Genomic DNA, 7,332 nt, shown 5'->3' on the forward strand with positions numbered 1-7,332 from the left:
GGTGAGGAGTTAGCATTACCTCGCCCGATGGTCGGTGTGTGGGGTCGGTGTAGGGTGTTGCTACGGGTACCATCATCTCGGCGAGTGGGCCGATGGTGGCGGCCGACACCAGGGTGGCGGCCACGGGTGTGAAGCGAGGGCGATCCCGCTCCTGTCCCAGGAACGGGATTTGCTCTCCGCTGCCTTCCACCATGGCGCATCGCTGGCGGGGCTGTACGTTGAGCCCCAGTTTCTCCAGGAGGTCCGTCCCTGCAATACACTCATGGCACAACACACTCGAGACGTAGAATTCCTATGTGCACACCTGGTGTCCGAGACGGACCTCGAAGGAGATCTTTCCCAGCAACCCCATCCCGGCCCCGCTCGCTGTGTGCAGCACGCGATCCGGGACCTGCAGGCGGCTCACGTCAACCCCGAGCACGCTGCAGTGCGCAGCGCTCACGAGTGAGGCTACGGTCCCCGTGTCCAGTAGGATCCGGGTGCGCTGCCCGTTCACCTGTCCTTCCACCAGCGACGTGGCCCCCGTGATTCCTGCCACCAGCTCCCGCAGCTAGTCGCCCGTCCTCACCGTATCCTTGGGTGTTGCCCACCGACACCCCCGTTCCATTCATACCGCTACCCGCCAGCTCCTCTGTGGGGTTCGGGCCAGCGACCTCCCCTGCCTCGCCCTCCTGTGCTGCTGACCGCGTCAGCATGTTTTGACCGATGGGTAGGGCGCGGAGCTCTACGCTCGTGGCGCGCTGCGTGGTTGGGAGGCGGCGAGCCGCGGTGAGCGCGCTTGCCAGCAAAAACTCCGTCCCGCCCGTAAACAAACAGGCGCGGCGCGTGTCTCCCTCCCACCCACGCTCCACGTGCTCCGGTAATAACAAACACGCCTCTACTCTCTGCCCAGCCCCGTACACCAATCGCACGCGAGGGGGTTGGGGCCGAGGGATGGGCGGGCGGGACGTTTGCCGTGCACGCCGCTGATTGGGGAGGGTCGCTCAGCTCTGAGTTAAAGGGCCCGTTCAAACAGTCGCATGAATACGCGCGCGCTCGGCGCTTAGCTCGCTACTTCGCGATTAGAAAATCGTGTGGGCGCGCGACCGCAACACAGCCACACAGGTACGCGATCGCTAAGCACCACCGAAAATCACCACGTTTGCCCGCACGCGCCACACAGTACTGTACACAGTCGCCCAGGTGCGCGAGCGCTACACGCTATTGTAAACAATCGTGCGGGTACGTAAACACAAAACACTTCGTCTCGTGGTGAACAACCGCGCATACACATAGACACGCAGCACACTCTGCCCTCCTCCTCACACTCCCCAAAAGACCACACAACACAGTTTTTTATCCCCCCACTAGCGATTTTATTTACCAGAGCAACCCGTTTAAGTTACGCGTATGTGTGTGAGTCAGTGGCTACCAGCCTACTCTCCCGGGGATTCTAGGCTGAACCTACTCTACCTATCGCTCTGCTCTCTACTCTCGATTAACTAGCCTAACTTACCTCCCTCTCTTACTCACATGCACTTTCACTCTGCTGCACGGGAAGCTGTAGAACAGCGATCCGTAGAGGGTTGAGCCTGGCTGCGCTGAAGTTCGTCACACGGACGTCTTTAACGGCTGACTCCCCTCCTGCGTGGACTGCGATGATTTTTGAAGAAGACTGTCTCTTGCTACGCTAAACCTCCGTATTTTATACACCCTAAAGGCATTCCGTTGCTCTGGCGCCTGCCCACCCGTGCTCCTTCATATTCAGATCTGTAATATTACTTATGACAAAGGCGTACCGTGGTTCCCACACTCCGTACCGCCCTGTACATTCAGAGGCTGTGTTATTTTCGTCCTTTTTCATATGCTGATCCGTGACGTTTTCTAGAACAAAAGACATTCAGATGCTTCCGCCCCGCTCCGCCCTGTCTATGCAGAGGCCTGAATGCTCCTATCCTGTTGTTATTTGGATTCGGGAGCTCACCTATAGTCAAGGGCATTCAGTACCAAATTCCATCTATAACAACAGGCATTCAGTTCCTAATTCCATCTATAACCAAAGGCATCTCGCGGTTCCCACGCCCCGTGCCGTGTGTGTGCGGTTTCGTTCGCGGTGGTGCAATGACCTCCGCCGTGACCACGCAACTTTAATGTCAGGTCACGGTGCCGCGGTGCGTGTCAGCCTCTGGGGTAGATCGCCCAATTTCCCGGCCGCGGGAAACTATGAAGCTTGATCCCATTAGGGGCTTCTGGATTAAAAACCAGTCGGCCAGGTGACCTTTGTGGTGCCGCCGCAGCGGAGCCGCTCCAGCGGAGCCATGCCCACCGCCGCGACGCCGTTACCGATGCCTCGGATTTCCCGCCACTCTCCCGGGGCCGGTGCCTTCTCAGACGTCCGCGTTTTTCCCACTGCACAGTCGTGAGGCCGCCGCAGCAGAGCCGCTCTGCCGAGGCCGTGCCCACCACAGTGAAGCCGCCACCGGGGGATGTCGACTCCGACACGGTGCACCCTCGCCACCCTCCACCCTGCACGAACGCACACACGCCCCACGAAGAGCAGGGAGGGGAGGTCACCTGGCCGATAGGTTTTTTTCCAGAACTCTCGTATGGGATCGAACTTCATGGTTTCCTGCGGCCGGGAAATTGGGCGATCTTCCCCCTGTAGCTGACATGCACTGCGGCGCCGTGACCTAATATTAAAGTTGCATGGTCACGGCAAGGGCCATCGAGCCAAAGCGAGTGGAACCACACACGCACAAGCACGGGTCAGTGGACTGGTAGCAGGAGAACAGAGAGCGGACGTCGGAGAGATCACTGCGGCGACATCACCCGAGCTGGGATCCGAGTATCGAAAGGGCGGGAAAATCCGAGCCCCTGATTGGACGGGAGGCCAAGGGAGCGAAACGTCGAAATTCCTTTGTTGTAGGTAGGATAAAGGGAAGGGGATTCAGGTAGCAAGGGCAGTTCTTCTTCAAGATCATCGCGGTTCCAGGAACAGCAGAGTCAGCCGTCCGAGACGTCCGTGGGACGTACTCCAGCACCGTCAGGCTCGCCCCTCTACAGAGACAACTCGCCGCCTCATCCCCTTACAGTGTTCAGCGCAGCAGGGTGGAAGTAAGTGCGAGGGAGAGAGGTGTAAGTCTAAGTGTTTTTAATCCAGGGTAGAGAGCGGGGCGATCGGTAGGAGAAATTGAATCGAAGACTTCCGAGGGATAGACTAGCGTCCACTGACTCACACCATCACACGTAGATTAAACTGGTTACTCGCGGCAAATAAAATCGCTAGTCAGGGGATAAAACTGCATCGTGCGGTCTTTGAGATTGTGGAGCGTGCTTGGTGTCCACGCATATGTACGATCACTTACAATAGTGCTTAGCGCTCGCGCGCCGGTGTGACTGTGTTATGATCGCTCGCCTGTACGAGTGTCTATAGCAAGGCAGCGAGCGACGCGCCAGTCGTGCGCGTATTCGCGCGGCGGTTTAAACGTCCCCTTTAAATCAGAACGCAGGGATCCCCTTCAACCAGCGTAGCGCGCTGCAAGCGTAGAGCGTACCGCCCCACTAATAGAAATATGCCGACGCGGGCAGCAACAAAGTCAGGGGTACAGGGAGGCGAGGGAGTGGAGGCCGGTAGCCCAGACCCCACAGAACAGCCGGGGGGTAGCAGTACGAGCGTCACGGGGGAATCGGTGTACAGCGGTCCCGACAATTCGGTGATGGCGGGGGACGGTAGCCCCCACAGTTTGGCGTCAGAAGTGGTACGAACCCCCGCGTTACCCCACGCGACAATAAGGCATATATTCACCGGCCGGGGTACCCCTTCGTGGAAAGCATTTGCCCGCAACGTCCTAGGGGCTAACGAAAGTAATGGGTGGACAGACACGCAGGCGTTTCGTCAACTTAATATGAATCTGGATGGGCGGGCAGCCGATTTTGTGGAAGCTAATGCGCCGAATTGATCTGCGTTTCGGTACGCGCGATGAGGAGGAGGAGGCAAAAGCGGCCTTAGAGGCACGCCATCGCCAACCCGGCGAGAACCTGCGTGATTATGCCGAGGATGTGCGCGAGCTGACAAAGATCGCACGCCCGGGGTACACGACAGAGGTGATTGAGAAAATCCAGCGATACTTGACTCGCACGGCATGGTGGCAGCCAGACATGAACTGTACGCGCCTTCCCTTTGACGCCATTGTCGAGCGCGCGCGTAAGTGTCAAATAATTTCTAGTGAACGCGCGCTGCTCCGAGGACTGGGACGGGAGCGCACCATCGCAAGTCTGTCCACCGAGGAGGAACAGGAGGAACAGGAGCTCGCCAGGACGATGAGGGTTCGGGAAAGGGAGCCCCCTGTATCCCGCGAGACAACCCCAGGATGGGTGGCGGGAATACAGATGGGCATCAGGGGGATCGACAACGAGGTAACCCAAGTAGGTGAAAGAATAACCCAGGTGGACAACAAGGTAACCCAAGTACGGGCACATATGACTGCGCTGCAGACTACGGTGGAGACGGTTCAGACCGAGGTGGGAGGGCTGGCTGGGAGGGTAGCCTGACTAGAGGCGGAATCTGGGCAGCGGCGTACAGGAGGAGAAAGAGGGAGCGGGCGGAGAGGCTCCTACGGGGCCGCCGCCCTTCCCCGAGCATGTTACCTGTGCGACCGTCAAGGGCACCTCGTGAGGGACTGTCCTCAAATCGCCCGCGCTAGAAACGCGCCAGGGTTAAACGCCAACGCCCCCTAGAGAGTGGACCACCTAGAGGTGCAATCAACGAGGTCCCGAAACAAAACGACGATAATAATAATGGTGAGCGAGTGACCCCCACACAGGTTCCGACCACAACACCCAAGGATGCGGTGAGGACGGGCGACTGGTTGCGGGAGCTGGTGGCAGATATCACGGGGGCTACGTCGCTGGTGGAAGGACAGGTGAACAGGCAGCGCACCCGGATCCTACTGGACACGGGGGCCGTAGCCTCACTCGTGAGCGCCGCGCACTGCAGCGTGCTCGGGGTTGACGTGAGCCGCCTGTAGGTCCCGGATCGCGTGCTGCAAACAGCGAGTGGAGCCGGGATGGGGTTGCTGGGAAGGATCTCCCTCGAGGTCCGTCTCGGACACCAGGTGTGCACACAGGAATTCTACGTCTCCAGTGTGTTGTGCCATGAGTGTACAGCCCCGCCAGCGATGCGCCACGATGGAAGGCAGCGGGGAGCGGATCCCGTTCCTGGGACAGGAGAGGGATCGCCCTCGTTTCACACCCGTAGCCGCTACGCTGGTGTCGGCCGTCACCATTGGGCCACTCGCCGAGATGCTGGTGCCAGTGGCAACCCCCTCCGCCGATCCCACACACCGACCATCGGGCGAGGTAATGCTAACCCCTCACCCGGAGTTGGCAGCGTGGTACCGAGTCGTAGGGTTAGCCACGCTGGTAAACGCAGATGGGGGGCGACTGTTCATGCGGGTGTTTAACCCACACAGTACCCCGGCGATGCTACGACGATGCACCACAGTAGCTACCATACACCCCCTGCATGCACGCCACTCTAACGACTCGGTGTTTGCACTCTGGGCGGAAGACCCTGGCCACCCCGAGGACAACCAGGATCTGGCCTGGTGGGTCGGCCCAACCCCCCGGGCCGAGATCGTTCCCCTGCATGATGCGTTACATGTGCCTTGGGCAAATTTAGCTAAGGGGGAGGCCGATCAGCTGCGCGGGTTGTTACGGGAGTACGCCGACGTATTCAGTGAGCACGATTCAGATGTAGGCCGAAGAGACCTTGTTAAACACCAAATTGACACAGGTGCAGCCCGACCGATCAAACTCCCTGCATACCGGGTGGACGCGCCCGAACGGACCCAGATCAAGGAGGCAGTTGCGGATATGCTATGTGATAACATAATCCAGCCCTCGACGAGCCCCTGGTCTGCCCCGGTGGTGCTAGTGACGAAAAAGGATGGGTCGACCCGGTTCTGCGTTGATTACCGAAAGTTGAACGCAGTCACCCTCGGTGATGCCTTCCCCATACCGCTCATCGACGACACCTTTGACAGCCCCGCAGGAGCACGGTATTTTTCCACCCTCGATCTGGCGTCCGGGTACTGGCAGGTGGAGATGGCGGAGGAGGATTGGCCGAAAACCGCGTTTACCACCCCGATGGGGCTGTTCGAGTTTCGAGTGCTTCCGTTCGAACTCACTAACGCGCCCGCGACGTTCCAGCTGTTGATGGAGTTGGTAAAGCGGGACTTACAGTGGGAACAGTGCCTGATTTACCTCTGTCCGAGCACTGGTCCAGGTTGCTAGAGGTGTTCCAGCGACTGCGAGCAGCCCATCTCAAGCTCAAGCTGTGTGAGTGTTACCTGGCGCAGCGCGAGGTAGGGTACCTCGGACACCGAGTCAGCGAGGCGGGGGTGCGCACCGATCCGGAAAAGGTGCGCGCCGTAGTGGAATGGCCACGGCCCAAGAATCTGACGGAGATCAGGTCATTCCTGGGACTAGCTACATATTATCGTCGATTTGTAAAGGGATTCAGCGAGATTGCACGCCCCCTCACCCAACTCACCTCCCCTAAGAACCCCTATCGATGGACGGTGGCCTGCCAAACGGCCTTCACCACCCTCAAGACCACCTCACCCACACCCCTACCCTAGCTTTCCCCGATTTCACCACGGATTTTATCTTGGACACCGACGCCTGCAGCAGTGGGCTGGGCGCGGTGCTGTCACAGGTACAGGGTGGGACGGAGCGGGTCATCGCATACGCCAGTCGGACCCTGAGTGGACCCGAGCTGAATTATTGCGTGACCCGTCAAGAACTGTATGCCGTGATCTTCGCGTGTAAACAGTTCCGACCATATTTGTACGGCAGGAAATGTCGGGTGCGCACCGACCATTATGCCCTGCAGTTCCTCCTTACATTCAAGGAACCGCGGGGGCAGATGGCCCGATGGCTGGCGCAGCTGCAGGAGTACAACCTGCAAATAGAGTACCGAGCTGATCGTACGCACGCAAACGCGGACACCTTGTCGAGGCGGCCCACGGTGTGTGCCGAGACAAGGGTGGAGGAAGCTTGCCCATGCTTCATGGGGGGCCGTTGCCGGCGGGTGTCGGACCCCCAGGAGCGCACCGAGACTAACCCTCCCCCGGTGAGAGGCAGTGCAGTATGTGCAACAGAGACCCCGGTAGGAGGAACCAAGGACCCGGGGGACCATTTGGCGGGCACGGAGCCCACACCCCGGGGCCCGACGGGTCGCTCAACCCCACCCGATTAGATCCAGGAGGACGTCGGCTGCACCTTCCCGAGCCTGGACGACGAGCAGCTGAGACGGACCCAGCTGCGGGATCCAGATCTGGTGGCGGTGGA

Source organism: Petromyzon marinus, chromosome 80 (assembly GCF_048934315.1).
Source record: "Petromyzon marinus isolate PM22_M1 ecotype Great Lakes invasive population chromosome 80, UKy_Petmar_22M1.pri1.0, whole genome shotgun sequence".
In the NCBI taxonomy this organism is placed as follows: domain Eukaryota; kingdom Metazoa; phylum Chordata; class Hyperoartia; order Petromyzontiformes; family Petromyzontidae; genus Petromyzon; species Petromyzon marinus.